The sequence below is a fragment of the Rosa rugosa genome, chromosome 4 (assembly GCF_958449725.1).
Source record: "Rosa rugosa chromosome 4, drRosRugo1.1, whole genome shotgun sequence".
NCBI lineage: Eukaryota > Viridiplantae > Streptophyta > Magnoliopsida > Rosales > Rosaceae > Rosa > Rosa rugosa.
The window spans coordinates 55,121,420-55,140,324 of record NC_084823.1 but is presented as its reverse complement, the minus strand read 5'-3'; the positions used below and the strand labels follow the sequence as shown (position 1 = coordinate 55,140,324).

The window sequence follows — 18,905 nt, the reverse complement described above, 5'->3', positions numbered from 1 at the left end:
AGAAGACACTGTTGGTGGAGTTCTTCGATCCGATTTTACAAAGTATACTGTTGTTGCACGGTAAGTCTCAATCTTCGTGTTAGGATTTCGACCTTGATTTGTGTTGGGTTTTAGGGTTTCGTTGAGATATCGATTTGGGGTTTCCTTTGAAATTAGATTTGTGATATCAATTTAGAGATGTGGTGGTTGAAATAGACTTGGGTGTTATTCTGGTTTTATGGATTTGGGGATGGTTTAGGGTTCATTTTGATTTGGGTGTTTGAAATTTGCTGAAAATTTATTGTTGTTCTTGAAATCGGGTTGGGTGTATATCTTTTGGTTCTGGGTTTATAGCTTTTGACCGAATTAAATGTTTGTTCATTATATATATGATTGTTAATTGGGTTATGTAGGATTTCTGGTCAAGGAGAGGAGTCGTTACAGATAAAAAAAAAACCAACCAAAAAGCTTCAAACTTTACCTCATTTCATCTTCGTTTTCGGATTCTGTTGAATACCCAGTTCGTTTTTGATCGCCAAGATCGTGTATTTTGGTATTGGCTGTGTGATTGAAGTGAATTTTGATATTGGTTTAATGTAAAAATTGGGGCTTTTGATGAATAGAGTGGTGAAATTGATCTGGGATTTGATCAATTGGGAATGGAGAATAGTGGAGAAGCTCTAGATGATGATGGCGCTGGATGATCAATTGCATGCTTTCTGTCTCTTTTCAAAGGCCTGGACTTTGGCTCTTGTCCTTTTGCCATTCAATTCCTATTTCAGAACAAAGCTATAGCATACTTTTCCATGCCTTTAATTAATATAAATGGACTCAAGCAATTGTCTCTTGCATTTTGAATATCCTTGCATGATTTTCTTTTGATTGACAAGGAAACACATAGCTAAACTTTGCTTAAGAGAGACTTGCTGCATGTTTCCAAAGCTTTTGTCTTTAGTTCATGGTTTGACAATTATGAATATGAAATTGTTGTCTTGAAATGTGCTGATCAGTTTCCACCGCCAAGCCTTTTAATAGAAGGCATGATCATGGACTTTGCTTGGTCTTCATTGTTCCACCGCTTTATGATCAAAGTGAAAGAGGGAAGAGATAAAGCTTTAATTATACTTTGTTTTCTGACACATGTTCAAGGCAATTTACAGCAAACTTTGACAATGATTAACTTGAATATATATATATATATATATATATATATATATATATATATATATATATATATATATCCTGAAATCTCTTCCCCTTTAGTTCTCGGACAAAAGTTACAGCAGTACCACTTGCATATGGGATTTATGTGTTTTGATTAGTTCTCAGCAAAACTGTTGGTCCGTCGATGTTGGTCCCAGATTGCAATTCCGTGCTTCCCATGATCTCAAGGTGCCTCTTTTGCCTTTCTCTCTAACTCTAACTCTGCTTCCATTTCACTCTTGTAATTGGTGTATTTTTAATGTGCTCATAATCTGTATCTAATGTTGTCCTTAGGCACAACAAGGAGAGGCAACTATGGTTGCGAAGCTTGCTGACCCTGGATATGCATTTCAACTCTCTTCTTCTTTCCATTCTGCTGGTTTGGTGAGTCAAATATAGCATTTTTGGACACACTAGCTTTCAACTGTCATCTGCGACCTGCCATTCCATTTAGACATGCTTTCTTTGTTTGTTTAAATTCTTAGCAAGCAACTCGAACTAGATGCAGTAAAGACTCTGAGGCTAAGATTGGTTGAGGATGTATCTCTTGGAGGTCTACTGCTCTGAGGTTCAGTATTATTGCACAGTTGTTTTTGTTTTTGCACATTTGATCTCTCTGAAACATGCCTCATCATTTATGATTTATCTTGCTGAGTTTTGATAAGTCAAGATTCATCATTTGAATTTCTGTTGGTCAATTTGTTCTTTGATGTGATTGCACTGTATTACAGGTTGTTCCAGTATGCATATGTATATGTACATATAGTGACAAATAGAAAAGTAGCCAACTTTAAGTAGTTCACTATCTTTCTGTTGCAGCTACCAAAATGATCATAGTAAGTTTTATTCCCTTAAGTATTTTTCTGGTGCTTGAAGCCAAAAGCTACCCTTAAATTCGCCCTTGGTGATGTTACTTTGGAGGAAAAAGAAGAGGAGGAGACGAACAAAATGTTGTCTATAAATGGCATTGTTAAAGGCCAACTTTTGAACGGGCTCTGCACTGCTCACTATGTGGATGATGAGTTGAAGTAACAATACTCATTCAAGGTAAGGATTATGTATTATTCTGGTCTCCTCCTTTTTTTTTCACTTGCAAAAGATGCTTGGATTTGTTGCGTTGATATGCGGTCCAGAAGACTGCTTTCTCTACAAACATATTCTGTTTCTCTTAGTTGTATACTCTATTATGTTGTTTCCTCTTTGTGAAAATTGTTGCTGATAGTTTTTGAATTTATTACAGGATGAGTTGTCGTCTTTTATCCCATTTATTTCGCTGCCTTCAAATGCATTGTCATTTGCTTTTAAGCGTCGCTTCGATCCTTCAGACAAGTTGAGGTTAGTAATCTCTTCCATTTTTCTTTCTTCCCTGTAAGCGTGCAATTTTTATTCATTTCTTTTGGTTTTGTCTGTTGGGTTCATGATTCACTTGCTTGGTGAGTGGTGACAGATGTAAGTACTTATTAATATATATATTTTTTTTGGAGGATAATGGAACGCTAGATATGAATGTTATGTGAAACAAATGAGGTGCTTTATTTTGTGCTTATGAAATCCAATTCAGGTTGAGTTGGCCACTTAACATGTTCTATGTCCTTTGCTACTTACCTAATATTGTTATTTCATGCGTGGTCCTTGTAATGTTGCCAAGCAAATCCTATCTCCAATAATTAATCGTTTTAGCATGAGTGATTCTTGTAAGTTGTTCCTGTCAAGCATTTAAGAATGGAAGTTGGAAATGGATGATTTGCACCTATCTGAAGCTATTCTGAGCAGTTTGAGCAGTTTCAGCGCTTTGGGAATCTGATGAAATTCTCTTCGTTTCTGATTTGTTTTGAGATTGAAAAATTTGATCTTTTCAGGTTCTATGGTGGCTACGTTCAGCTGCCCTTTGGATGTCATCAAGACCAGGTTACAGGTCTACGGCATGCTTACCGGTCAAAGAGGTAATTTTTGGTTCATTAAGTTATTGAATTTGATGCAAGTTTCAATTTTTAATAATCCCAGATTTAGTACCTAATGTATTGGAATTATGTGTTTTGATTTGTGTTTGTGATTTTTGAATTTGTATGAAGTACATAATAGTGGTTTATTTATGAGCTCTAGAGACTATTTAGTAGTTGGTTCAAACATTCTATATTGTCATAATGTAGAGGATGGTGGCAAACTCTCAATTGGTGAAAATATGATAGATGCTGCTGGGACTGCCACAGCCATTTCAACAAATCCATTGTGGGTTGTTAAGACAAGACTGCAAGTAAGTTTGATGTTCTTATGCTTGTAATTCATTTGAAATGAAATACTCGGAATATGTGTGTTTGTGTGGATATAAAATCTGTAAGTAATGGTCTTAGTTTATAATACATTCAAAACTGATTACTAGAACATATATAATCAGGACATCTCTGATTCCCTTTCATCTCCGCTAGGCTGCATGCTCATTCTACGGTTAATTGTTGAATAACTTAATGGAGTTGTTTGTGGCCCAGATCTACCTTCCAAATACATACGAGACAGTGCATTTGAACCGCAATGTTGGGCTGCTCCAGGGATACATATGATACCTGCTTCTACCTAGGATTTCCACTTTTGTAATATGCAAGTATAATTGTAGGTAATATTCTTAATTTCCTTCTCTGCAAGTATAATTGTCATTTGTTTCTTAGACCTTCACATATATTAGTTGTTGCTAACAGAATATAAAGATGAAGTGATATTATCTATTCATTTGTACTACAGGTTATTTCAGGTGTCTTGGACATTCTAATCTTCAGATTCCTCCATTTGTTTAGATAGATCTTTTTCAGATCATTCTAGCTCAAGCATTGAGTATAGGTTATCTAAATTCATGCTTATTTAAATAGTTTGGCATAGTGGGTGATGACAGATGGTTGTTTCTTTCCTAAAAGTCATTCGTTGTTTCTTTCCATTTTGTGAATGTACAGATGGTTTCAACAATGAAGAAGTCGATCTTTGATGAACAAACTAACAAGGCCTTAAGGAAATTGCAAAAGAATGCTCAAAAGAAGAGAAGGCATCATGATGTGGTTCGAGCTGAATGGGCAAATCATGTTATACAGTTCTAACTTTGGTTCTGTTTCAGGTAGATGAGTAGCACTTGGAACTGCTTTTGTGCATTTATATACAACTGATGGAAAGAGTTGATGAACTTAAATTATGCATGCAGTTGCTCTGTCTAGCTACTCTTTCTTTACCTTATAGGTTTTTGACTTGGTGCAATTAAATGATCGAGATAAGATGGTTTTTTGGTTCTCTCGATCATAATGTAACTGTTGGCTAGGTTTAGAGTTGGAACTATGGATTGTATTTTGGATGATGTTGATGCAATTAATGAAACGTAGCCATCATTTTCAATGCTGAATTTAGTCCAATTTTATGGTTTTGATGATTGTAAATGACTGATGTTGAAATGGTTGAAAGGCAACAGATATATGCAGGTTTATGTTGTATCAAGAAAATACAGCACAATTTATGTTGTATCAAGAAAATAGAAACAACAGAAACAAATGATCATCTGTTGTTTCTACCAAGTTCAAACAACAGAAAAGTAGAGTTCAAAGAGCTCTCAGACAACAGAAATAGGTGGTTGGTATGTTGTTTCTACCAAGTTCAAACAACAGAAAAGTAGAGTTCAAAGAGCTCTCAGACAACAGAAGAAGGTGATTGATATGTTGTTTCTACCACGTTCAAACAACAGAAAAGTAGAGTTCAAAGAGCTCTCAGACAACAGAAGTAGGTGGTTGATATGTTGTTTCTACCAACTTCAAACAACATAAAAGTATATTTCTAATCATTCTCAAACAACAAAACATAACTAAAACAATGGTTTAAAGTCCAAACAAACAACAGAAAAATGAGATTGAATACTACTTCAGACAATAGAAATTTGAGTAAGACTATACTCCAAGTGACATTCAAACAACATAAAAAAACTAAAACTGTAGTTGGAAATCAAATCTAACCACAAGAATCACAATTATCTGTAGTCCAAAGAAATCTCAAACAACATAACTCACGATATAAATGTTGTTACATACGAAATCAGTCGACATATAACTGTCATTGTTCTTCAAATAAGACGACAGAAACAACATAAATATGTAGTGGTATGGTGTTTCAGACGACAGAAAGACCCCGATTCTTCAATATTAGGTACTTCAGACGACAGTACCTTAAACTGAATCTGTCGTCTGAGTGCATTATCAACGACGGAGAATATCTGTCGTCTGAGTGGCTAAGAGACGGCAACCACTTAGACAACAGATTTTTACTTCATCAGACGACAGATATGGTCTGTCGTCTGAAGCATTTTTTGGCATAGTTGATACGCTCAAAGCAAGCGCATAATTTAACCCTGAAAAGATCGTTAGTAGTATAAGCAAATAGGGATCGTTCTATTCCGGGGATTGAGGGTACACCTGTCATTGTCAAACAATTAAACAATTAAAATTAAAACAAAGTATAATATTCACAAATGTATTCACAAAATATAAACATTTTACACGAAAAGGGGGGATTTTGTTTTTGGTTTTTTTTTGGAAATGAAACTAAGTTAACAAAAACAATTAAAATGCAAAAACATAAAAATACGAATGGAATGAAGGAACAAAGATCAAAACCGAAACTTATGATTAAAATTGATTCAAACCCTAATATTGTTCATCTAAGTCATGAGAAAGGAGTTGATCATGTGAAACATTCAAAAGCAAATGAATTCCCATTTTTTACTTTTCAATGCTAATTAACCTAAGCGAAAGCACCTAGATTAATCCTATCAAACATGCAATCAAACCCTAGAAAGCTAGTCAATCATGTCATGTTTAACGCATTACACATAGAGAAAGGCTATCAACTCAAGTGTACAACTTAGTATGGAAAAGTCCACCTAATTGCAATTCTCTTTAATTAAATTCGATCTTTGTACAAAACCTTTACTACTTTGATTCAAGTTTACACAAAACGAAAAGTCGATTTCATGTTCTTAAACCTAGCACCATTCATATCGAAACCCTAAGTGTTTGCAACCACATAAGATTAAAATACAAAAGTTATCTATAACGCAAATTTAATTAAACAAACCCACATAAGGCAACTCTCGAATCACAATATATGAATCTGAAAATTCTCAATTAATCATAAAAATTCCAGAAATAATACTTTGTTCAAACATATATGTCAACTAGTTCATAACCAACAAAATTCAAAGCAAAGGTTACAAAGGAGAATCGGATTACACCGTGGATGAAGATGAGATGGATGATTCACGTTGTGGATTCTTGAAACTCGAAAGCAAGCTTCAAGGATGGCTATGGATGGAAGTGCTCACGGCTTCTCTTCTTCTTCTTTGGCCTTGCTTGAACTCGTGGAGATGACTAAACTTGAAACTAGAGGATGGAAAGGAAAATGGAAAGGAAATGGAGAGACAAAGAAAATGGAATGGATGAAGGAATGTCCTTTCTTCTTTGTTGTAGCCTCTATTTATAGGCTACCAAGCAAAACTATTTGGATTTAAACAAATGATGATATGTTAGGTTTGAGCATTTAAACATTAATGGAATTTATTAGGTTTGAATATTTAAACACTAATGGAATTTGTTAGGTTTGAATATTTAAACACTAATGGAATTTGTTAGGTTTGAGTCACTTTCTACTCATTTTTCCTTCAATTAATTCTCCACCAAGACTTCAGATTTTGCCCGTGACTTCTTCATATGAAATGATCCATCATGAGTGTAGATCATTCTGTAAAATTTTCAGAATTTATCTCCATGTGTTTGGGCCGGAATTTCTGCTGGACTCCTTACAGGTCCAGTTTTCCAGTTTTGCTTCTGCAGAAAATTGGGCTGACTGTTTGAAGGCCTTCCACTTCTTTTTGGCTCTTGCACTCTTCATAAGAAATGTTTCTTAGGATGTCTAGAATGGATCTGGAAGGTTTCAGCTCATTTGAAGTTCATTTGGTCAGGTGGTCGCTCCTTCTTCCTTGCTTGGCTTGGTTTCTCCTAGCCGGAGTAGGAAAATGTGTAAAGTTGACCTTTTTAGTGCATTTCCATTTTTCTCCATCATTTTATGGACCTAACACTTATTTCATCATCATCTACTCCAATGTACCTAAAAATAAAAATTGAATTAAAAATCGATTCGTTAAGGAATTAACTAAGCAAAATGTGAGGAATTAACTATTAAAATACCACATTAAAATGCTCCTATCAAATTCCCCCACACTTAGCTTTTGCTAGTCCCTTAGCAAAATCAAAAACTAACAAACCAAAAAGACTATGACACAAAACAAAGAAACCAACGAAAAAATTGACTAAGTATGGAAACAAAAACACAAAGACTCAAAGAAACCAAAAACGTAAAACACAAAGCAAAACACAAAGAAAAAAAAAAAAAAAAAAAAAAAAAAAAAAAAAAAAACGTCACACATAAAAGAGTAAATTCAAAGACAAAGACCATGATGTTGACATCACAAAGACCTCTATTGCCCTTTAACATATTGTCTCAGAAATCTCATACTTTCAAGACACCAAGATTAGCACTTAACCAAGAATCACATCATCAAGATATTCAAGAGGTAATTACAAAATATAATCCACATATAAGCATGTAAGACTTGGGAGTAAACAATGGTGGTGAGTGGAGCTCAACATATTTCAAACAAGTCATGATTCAAACCTCACATGGATATATCACTCTTTCTTCTCTAAGATTCAAGGCTCATGCTTAAAAGCTTATAATCACTCAATTATATGTGAGAGAAAATATTTTGAGGCAATCAAATAGCTCACATATATAAGAAACAAAAAGCACTTTGTGAATATAATTTTTTTTTTTTTTTTAAAAGATCTCATGAAAGATATCAACTACTTGCACGAATGGACCCAAGTCATATGTTCAACTCTTGTAACTCATCTCCACATCAAAGGCTGTCCCATCTTAAGGATCAAGAAGGTCTTCTCAAAGGTTGTAATGGGGCTAAGGCTCAAGGTTTTAAGAAATGAAAGGGTAAGGAATTTTAACAAAGTATCCTAAAAACCTAGCAGAGCTCATGTTGATGTAGAGAGACTTCTAGAAATCCACCAAGGCATAACGTCATACTCATGAGGCTTTATAAAAGGGCTTAATGTCTTCATCTTCATTCTAAACTCCCTTTGATTCTAGTGAATTGGACAAAGACCAAATTTTTCGATAGTGGGCCTTCAATTCAAAACAATCTCCAAACTCACCAAGTATGGGGGACTAAAATCCATAAACATTCTTTTTTTTTTATATTTTTTTATTTTTATTTTTTTTTATTTTTTTATGGACAAGTCTACCCCCACACTTGAATTTTCACCTCTTCTTAATCCTTGTCACCATCATGTAGTAAGTCTCAAAAGATAGCTCCACTAAGTTTTTAGAACAAAGGGTAGGATTATAACTATACTAAGGTTCAGGGGTTAAGGATTTTTAGGGTGATGAAAGAAAAGGCTTAATGTAGGCTCAAAGGGGTTTATCTAAGGGGGTCCCACGACGGGCACAAATAGGGACACAGGCTTATTTGGCAATGGTGGTAGTTCCTAGGTGCCTCTATCCTTTCCAGAATCAGGGCCATGTATTGACAAAACGTCTTAACAAGCACAAGAGCGAATTCTAGCATTCTCTAGTCCATTAAACTTAATCTATGGCATGTAATCAATCAAGATGAAAGAATAATGAGATCAACAGAATCATCGCCAAGAAAATAAGAGTATAATTCATTTTTTTTTCCATTAATCACTCAACAAAGAAAGGGCACATGGCTCAAATTCTCACAAGGGTTATTATGAATCATAACTTATCATCCACATGTTCATATTCTGTACCAAAGTTACGCATGCACCATATCTACTACACATTCATATGCTTTTCATAAATCATAATTAACCAAAGAATATCATCAAATATTATCCCAATCTTGTGATCCTCTTTTAGCCTTAATTTCAGAGATATAAGCTCATCCTAGACAGTTAAAAGGGCATCCTATGACTCAAAAATAAAAACAAAGGACTAAGACTCAATAAATAAAATCAACGAAATTTTTTTAATTTTTGACATTTTTCGATTTTTTTGTATTTTCCAATATATCTGACTCAAAATAAAAGACTCAAATATAAATCCCTTCCCCCACACTTAAATATTGCATTGTCCTCAATGTAATCAATCATAAGCATGCAATGAAACAAATAAGCATAGATAGAAGACATTTATGAAAATAAATCCTAAAATAAAAACAAAAGAGAAAAAAATAAAAAATAAAAAGAGATAGGGAAAGAGAAAGCAAATCTGTGTAGGTAGACTCCTTCACAGCTACTTCTGAATTGGGTTGCCTCCCAAGCAGCGCTTGAGTTTAACGTCTTTCAGCCAGACAGAATAGAAATTAGAAAGTTAGTAACTATAATTAACTAAGAAATACAAAATATACAATTTGGGAGATATTTTTTTTTTTATTTTTTTTATTATTATTTTTTTATTTATTTATTTTTGTTTTTTTTTTTTTTTTTTTTTTTGTAAAAAGCTGAATTTAATAAGACTGAATGAATGCATTTTATTTTATTATTTTTTTATTTTTTATTTTTTTATTTTTTTTATTTTTTATTTTTTATTATTATTATTATTTTTTTTTAAAATATAGGACTCAAAATGAAAGACAAAAATATTTATAGGATTCAAAATGAAAGACAAAAATATAAATCCCTTCCCCCACACTTAAATATTGCATTATCCTCAATGTAATCAATTAAAAGCATGCAATGAAATAAGTAAGCATATAGGGATGGAATTTATGAAAATAACTACTAAAACAAAAAGAAAATGGAGGAGTAAAAGGGGAAGAGAAAGCAAATCTGATTATATTCTGAATTGGGTTGCCTCCCAAGCAGCGCTTGTATTTTACGTCTTGCAGCCAGACGGTACCTACATTAAATAAAGTTAGTAACTTAATATTAACAAAGAAATACAAAAAAAAAAATAATAATAATAAACAAGTAACTATGAATTACAAACTACAAGTATAATTAACAAGTATTTTGTACATAAGACACAAGTTAAGTACACAAGTGAGTATAAAACGTAAAAAGTATTTTTACAAGTATAAAGTGTGAAACAACAAAATAATTTACACGTAAAGAGTATGCACAAGTATTTCTTTTGTTATAAACATTATTGATATCAAATCTAATTCCAAGCGGTAAATCAAGTGGACGTGCGGCCCAAGTATAGTCGTCTAGACACAAAGTCCCTCCTACATCCGTTGGGCAACCTTACTGAAATGGCCAAGTAGGGGAGGGTGAACACGAGAGGAAAAATCCATTTTGGCATGAGCTAAGCCCATTTATAAGCACTTCTGGATTCAAAAACCCGTCATGAACGTTGTCCCCTTCCTAGACACCATCTCACATAGGATATTCTTACTAGGATGTAAAAGGTCCTAAGTGTGTTAGACAGTTCAATGAATGTTAATAAAGGCCGCCCTCAACCATAAGGGACCTGAACTAGGTACCAATAAGGGGTTTAGGCCAATATTAATAAACACGACTTCACCTATTCCTTCTTTAATTTACAACTCACAATTAAACTCGTATTCAACAATAAAAAAAACAACCTAGTTAATTTAAACTAAGTATCAAACAGTTTATATACAACAATTATAAACAAAAACAAGTGATTTTTCAATTCCCCGGCAATGGCGCCAAAAATTGATACGCTCAAAGCAAGCGCATAATTTAACCCTGAAAAGATCGTTAGTAGTATAAGCAAATAGGGATCGTTCTATTCCGGGGATTGAGGGTACACCTGTCATTGTCAAACAATTAAACAATTAAAATTAAAACAAAGTATAATATTCACAAATGTATTCACAAAATATAAACATTTTACACGAAAAGGGGGGATTTTGTTTTTGGTTTTTTTTTGGAAATGAAACTAAGTTAACAAAAACAATTAAAATGCAAAAACATAAAAATACGAATGGAATGAAGGAACAAAGATCAAAACCGAAACTTATGATTAAAATTGATTCAAACCCTAATATTGTTCATCTAAGTCATGAGAAAGGAGTTGATCATGTGAAACATTCGAAAGCAAATGAATTCCCATTTTTTACTTTTCAATGCTAATTTGTCACGCCCCGAATTTTGAATAATAAATTCAAATCCGAAACCTGAATAATTACAATTACAAAAAACCAAATCTCGAAACTTCGAGTTCATTATTACAATTCACTCTCACAATATATTATAAAGCTCAAATGAGCATAACACACCTCACAACTTACAATTGTTGTAAAACTCTAACAATTGCTCTAACCGCACGATCACCGTCCTGGTTCTCCTGTCCTGTAGGATTACCCGCTACACAATTTGAATAGTGTACCGGGAGTTGCAACAACACAAAACCCGGTAAGCTTTTTACAGCCAGTATGAGTAAACAAGAAAGAACTGTTGATTTATTAGATTTCAAGACTACCACAAACCCACGTTACTTTCTCACTCTCATATATATATATAGACACTTATGAGTTACTCTCAATTTAGCTCATAAGATCACTCACTCTCATATATATATATAGACACTTATGAGTTACTCTCAATTTAGCTCATAAGATCACTCACTCTCATATATATATATAGACACTTATGAGTTACTCTCAAATTCGCTCATAAGATTTCCCAACATTTGGTAGACAGACTCATATATATATATAGACCCTTATGAGTTACTCTCAATTTCCCTCATAAGGTTACCATATATATATTGACACTTATGAGTTACTCTCAATTTCACTCATAAGTTCACTCCACATTTGGCAGACAGACTAGAGCTCTAACTGAACGTAACCACTCGTCCGGCCACAGACGTGATTACGATTTAATACTATTAATAACCACCAGCCCGGTACGAGAGCGTGATTCACTAATAGATGCCATGGTCACCTCGTGACCTAGTGATCTCCACAGATCACAACAATTTATTGTTCCTCAACAATAAAACTCAACACCTCTCACAATATATTGTTTCTCAACAATAAACTCAATATCTCTCACAATATATTGTTTCTCAACAATAACTCAACACAACTCCAACAATACATATTATTTCACGTAATAATATATATACAGACATTCACACAGGAATGTCTAGTATCACCAACAATAGTTCATATGATTGCAACAAAATAAAGCAATTAATTGTATTGGGTTCGTAATATGAACCACGTGAGGTTTACTCACCTCGATAATCCCGCTGCGTCTTCAATTCAGCTCAAAATACGATCCACAATCGTCCACCAACTCAAACCGTCAATCACCTAGTCCAATAATGATCTTGACTTAGCCAACAACTCAAATATGTAATTAAACGACGATCCAACGCTCAGATTCAAATTAAACGATGATCCAACGGTCGGATCTGAATTTAATGATGATCCAACGGTCGGATCCTCACGGATCGCCTTTAGGATCATCCTCCAAAATTATCACGAAGATCCAACGGTCAGATCTTCCTGAATCGCCTTTACTAACATCTCCACAAAATTATATGAAAATCCGACGGTCAGATTCTCACGAATCGCCTTCCGAATCACTATTTCTCAATTATACGAAGATCCAACGGTCGGATCTTCGCCCGTGACCTCACAAGGTCACCGGGACAGTCATACGATCAACATATCCAAAATTGAAGCAAAACCGATGGTCAGATCTTCACAGATCGTAACCCGAAGATAAACGTAAAAACGTTAAATAGTAACGTCAAAACGTAAATCCACTATTTATCAACTTTTTCTAACATGACCATGTTATATATCAAAACGCTCGTATGGATGCATAGATCATCGCCTAGATAATGAAAACTCGAAATATGGTCTGATGCGCCGCCACAAACGGTGGTCAGTGGGCGGTCAACGCGGCGGTCAACGCCGGTCAACCACCTCAGATGGCAAAGTGACCAACTACAAACTGGTTCAAAATGAAAGGGTGGTCGACTTTCATACCTGGAGCTAAGCCTGGTTCGGCCTAGATCGTCCTAGATCAAGCGTTGAAGTTGGATTAATCTCGTGCGTCTGATCAGATTCCAGATTGAATCAGGGACGTCGAAATCTTCAACTCGTGATCTTTCACTCCACACTCCAAATCGTCAAGCAAGGAGGATATGAGGATGATCAGGGGAAGGAGGAGATCACGAAAATGGGGAGGATCGGCCCGTGCAACGCCGGCGTCGATGAGATCCGGTCGGGTCGGTTACTTCGCCTGGGGTCGCTTCGATCCAGGTTTGGGGGCAACGGTGGTGCAAGACAGTGGCACCAGGCGACTGGGCGGCTTGCGGCGATCACAAGGAGGGCCGGGTCGTGGCCGGAGGACGCCGGAGGCCGGAGATGGGTCCGGGTCGGGTCAGTCGAATAGTTCCGGGTCTGAGGGTTTTCGATCGAGAGAGAGAGAGAACCGGAGGGACTATTTAGCAAAAAGGGAAAAGTTTCGTCCTTAATGAAAGAATTTGGAAAATTTCTCTATTTATAGAAAAAACCCAATTTTAAAATATTCATAACTTAATCATACGAACTCCGAATATTGCGTTCCACATGTCCACGAACTCGTATCGACGAGCTCTACAACTTTCATGAAGGAAGTTTTCCCAAATTTTGAACGTATAAAAAGTCAACTTTGTTGACCCCCTAAAAACGTTCGTTTTCGAAAATAAAATCGTTCGAACTAATTCCACGACTTCTCCAAGCTTCGTACTCGCTCCTACTATCGTGAAATCATTTCTAAAAATCCACTGAATTTAATTTGGATTTTTTCGGGTATTACAATCTACCCTCCTTAAAGAAATTTCGTCCCGAAATTTGAGCGTAAGTCAATTCCTCTCGATTAAGGTTGACCTAACCATAGAATCTCCATCTTTTCCAAATCTGTAGTAATCTACAGAGCCTCAACCCTTTGTATAAAAATACATTCCTATGGCCACTAAATCCTTTCATCACAAACGTAAACGCACAACACAACTGTTCAACATCAATCCACATCAATTACACAAAATCATCACATGGATCATCTCATAGATCCTCACATAGATCTTCACATAGATCATCACATAGATCTTCACATAGATCATCACTCTGTGCTGGCATACAAGCACAGTAAACACTCTCACAAAGTGTTTCGCTACTCAATTAGCATCACGGTAAATCTCCATAGTAAAACTTAAGCATGCACCACTCTTCACAACCATAGAGATGCATCACTCAAAACAAATCATCCCCAAAAGCACGCCAATTAATTATGTCACCCAATGATGATGACTTGGGCTTGCTCAATCCTTAGGCTAAGCACTAGGGCTGGCCAATTGGGCCTGAAGAAATCGGACCATCCACATTTCGAACCGGCCCAAACCACTTTGGGTTTAACATTTGGGCCTACTATTCGGGCCGAACAATTGGGCTTACTATTTGGACCTACCAATCGGCCCACCAACTTCCAGCTCGGCTACGGTATGAAATTGTACATACCGTATATACGTATACATACCGTACAGATCGTGTATACGTATGCATACCGTACAACTGTATATACGTATGCATACTGTACAGACCGTATATACGTATGTATACCGTACATACCGTATATACATCCGTATATCAAGCATATACGAGACCCAAAAATATTTGTAAGAGGTAGGGTTCGAACTCCCGACCTCAAACACGAAGGTTTTGCTCCCAACCACTGAAGCAAGAGCTGCCTTCATTAATATATGCTCACGTGTTATATTTATTATGTCATAAGTGACATAAATAAAATAACGGGGAAGGCAAGGTTCGAAACCTCAACCTGCCGCACGAAACCTTTGTCCCCCAACCACTGGAGCACAAGCTGTGCTTAATATAATGTGTACAAATTTTATACTTATTATGTCATAAACGAACATAATAAAAATAAACGAGAGGCGAGGTTCGAACCTCAGACCTCTTGTACACGAACTGTACACTCAACCACTCGAGCACGGCTGCTCACGTTATTATCCATACCAATCCTTTTATTTAAACCAACTGTTTCAACTGTTTCAACAATTCGGCCCAACTCATCCAAAACTGTTTCAGAAACTCGGCCCATCATGTCCAAAACTGTTTCTGAAACTCGGCCCATCAGGCCTCCACCCACAGCTACAGTGATGCCTTGATCCGAGACAGGCCCAAGTACGGCCCACTTGTGTCACGGCTTATCCCTTCCGTGATTTACGGCAGTCAAATCTGCTTTCGGCTAAAGCTGTCTGCCACAGCATCTCGAGGTTCGGCCTGTCCCCTTACACGCTCTCCACGCGCCAACAACTTTTCCGGGTTTTCGGATGACTTTAATCCAACGCGTGGATTCAAATTCTGAGATCGTTCATCCAACGGTGGAGATCTGCTCACCTTGTTCTATAAATAGGTGCATTCTGGGGAAAAACTGTTCACTCCAAAAGAAAAGAAATTTTCTTCCGAGCTCAAGCCTTTCTCTCTCAACTCTTCAGCCTTTCTCTTCTCAAATCCTTTCTTCATCAATTTCAATCCTTCTCTTCTGATCTTCTCTCCCATCTAGTTGATTCAATCCCATCTTTCCTCTGAACTTTCAGATCTTCAATCTTTTCCTCCAAATCTTCAATCCTTCTTTCTCAGATCTTTTCTTCCATTTGAAGATTCGATCTCATCTTTCCTCTGAGAATCTCAGATTTCCAATCACCAGTTCAACAACTCCAATCCTTCTAACAAAATCTCCCTCAAACACTAAACCATGTATTCCTCGATTTCCACATCCTCTCACCCCATGACCCAAGAGCCACGAACTCTGCAACTAATGGAGCTCCAAACCCCGCAACAAATGGAACCACAACAACAGCAACCAACAGAGGAGGGAGGAAACACCCAAGCAGCTGGAAGTAGTGCCAACATGGATTTCTGGCGAAGCCGTACCAGGTGGATTCCTACTCCAGAACAAATAAGAATCCTCAAGGATCTTTACTATGTCAAGGGATTTAAGTGCCCAACTACAGAGCAGATTCACGAGATCTGTCTCCAGCTGAACCAGTATGGGTATGTTGAGGGTAAGAACATTTACTTTTGGTTCCAGAACGTCAGGGCTCGAGAGAAGCAGATGAATAGGTGTAATCAGGCTGCTCCAGTGCCCATGGGAACTAGTTCTCTTGGTACTGGTAGATCCATTGATCTCAATTTTGGGTCCACTGGTTCTACTGGTGCTAGTGGATCCATCGACATCAATTTTGGGCCAGCTGGTGGATCCATTGACATCAATTTTGGGTCCACTAGTTCTACTGATGATGGTAGATCCATTGATCTCAACTTTGGTTCCACCTATTCTACTGGTAATGAAGGATTTCTTGATTTAAATTTTGTTTCATATTCTTCCTCACACTTCAACACTAATACCAGTCCAACTCTTTTGGCACAACAGGAGGACAAACATCCCTGCAACAACGAGGAGGAGATCACCAGGAGGTTCAAACTCTTCCTCTGTTCCCCGTGCACGGCGAGGACGTCTTTGGTAACCTGAAGACTACTTCCGAGGAAGGTAGTGCACATGATTACTATTTCGGTGGCTCAGGCGGTTACAACCGTGGATCTCCAGTTTCTCTTGAGCTCAGCCTCAACCCATCCGGAGCTGCTGACTAGGCTTAGTACAGCATAGTCCTCGTTTTCCTTTTTCTTTTTTTTTTTTCTTTTTTTTTTGTAATATAAACTCAATAAGATGGTGTGCATGTTTTCTTTCCTGTTTGTTTAACCAACAACAACACCAAGGATCGAACCTTGGTCACCCAATACTATTTTCAAAACCATAAACAACTCTACTGCACACATCTTTCATAATGATGCAATAAAAACAATCACTCAAAAAGAATCCAACAATCAATTAAGTCGCATCGAGGTCTAGCTAGTATCCTCTGAGTCAAACCAAACACAACAATTTCATCGATAGGATTAGGGATTTATAAAGCTAAACACATCCTGAGTTAGCTAGGAAAAACCCACGTTTTTAGAGTTACTCTTACAACTCTTATAGAATCTCGATAATTCCATCTATCAATTGCTTCAACAAAAACTCACCACAATTCAATCCCTAACATTTAGCGATTCAGAAATCGAATCAAACTCCATATCACATAGTAATTCACTTGACCACTATGGATACCTAACAAAGTCACTAAAATCAATATCTGAAATTGCGTTTAACTATATCACCTAAAATCAATCACCAAAGGCAAACCCTTGCCTGACTCTAACATGTCCTCCATGCTTCTTCCTGCACCATACATAGGCCTCAAAATTCAATTTCATTCACTTGAACAAAACTATATTCACAAGTCTGCTATAGACATCAGGGAAAAACCCATACTTTTACTCATAACTTTTCCTTCTAAAAGTTCATCACGTAGTGTATATAAAATCACCACACAACCTTCTTAGTCTACACTAAGAATTCAATCTCACACAAGGTCAGCATAATTGCCTCAGAGTCACTTTAATCACGTATCACATGTCAATTACCAAAACTCCACTAAGACGTCTCTTTATAAAACAAGATATCTAATCCTTGATACGTACACCTCATCTAAACATCTGTACGTCCAACTTAAGAAGACAAAATTTATAACAATTCATACTCGTATCCACACTAGGTACGTGCATAGGTCCACACCATGTCTTCAACCAAACACTTCAACAATCAAAAGAACCTCATTTCCATAAAACAATCCTCGTTGACTTAACAGAGTTGAATCAAGAGGTTCCTATTCCTCAAGGATTGTAACTCGCGGCCACTGAACTTATTCCAATACGAACCTACAAGACAACTGTAAGGTTCTAAGTACAACCCCTTCGAATCTCCATCACCTAAGGAGTATAGTATGCTTGGCTAAGACATGTATAACACTTAAAACACAGTATAAGTCAAATACAAATTCATATTAACCAAGTCAATACTATAGGGAAGGTATTCACGTTCCCTAAACGACCTAGCGGCCTAAACAACTCCCAACACTCACGCATACCCAATGACTTAGCCAATACCGAAGAGCACACGATGGGGATCCGCTGCAGACGGGCCATCACTCGGAAGGTATTGACACATCACCAAATATGCACCTTACGCTCTGATACCAAACTGTCACGCCCCGAATTTTGAATAATAAATTCAAATCCGAAACCTGAATAATTACAATTACAAAAAACCAAATCTCGAAACTTCGAGTTCATTATTACAATTCACTCTCACAATATATTATAAAGCTCAAATGAGCATAACACACCTCACAACTTACAATTGTTGTAAAACTCTAACAATTGCTCTAACCGCACGATCACCGTCCTGGTTCTCCTGTCCTGTAGGATTACCCGCTACACAATTTGAATAGTGTACCGGGAGTTGCAACAACACAAAACCCGGTAAGCTTTTTACAGCCAGTATGAGTAAACAAGAAAGAACTGTTGATTTATTAGATTTCAAGACTACCACAAACCCACGTTACTTTCTCACTCTCATATATATATATAGACACTTATGAGTTACTCTCAATTTAGCTCATAAGATCACTCACTCTCATATATATATATAGACACTTATGAGTTACTCTCAATTTAGCTCATAAGATCACTCACTCTCATATATATATATAGACACTTATGAGTTACTCTCAAATTCGCT

At 36.5% G+C, this 18,905-nt stretch overlaps 1 long non-coding RNA gene across 2 annotated transcripts; it reads left to right on the top strand.

The window, feature by feature from the left end:
* Positions 1–2,093: 2,093 nt before the first annotated feature.
* Positions 2,094–4,532, top strand: LOC133707439 (uncharacterized). Of its 2 annotated transcripts, XR_009845119.1 has the most exons (7): positions 2,094–2,229; positions 2,423–2,517; positions 3,042–3,125; positions 3,333–3,436; positions 3,669–3,793; positions 3,919–4,014; positions 4,125–4,531. It is a non-coding gene; the product is annotated as an uncharacterized LOC133707439 (long non-coding RNA). The 2 variants fall into 2 exon arrangements; XR_009845118.1 differs by having other exon boundaries at positions 3,919–4,532.
* The last annotated feature ends 14,373 nt before the right edge of the window (positions 4,533–18,905 follow it).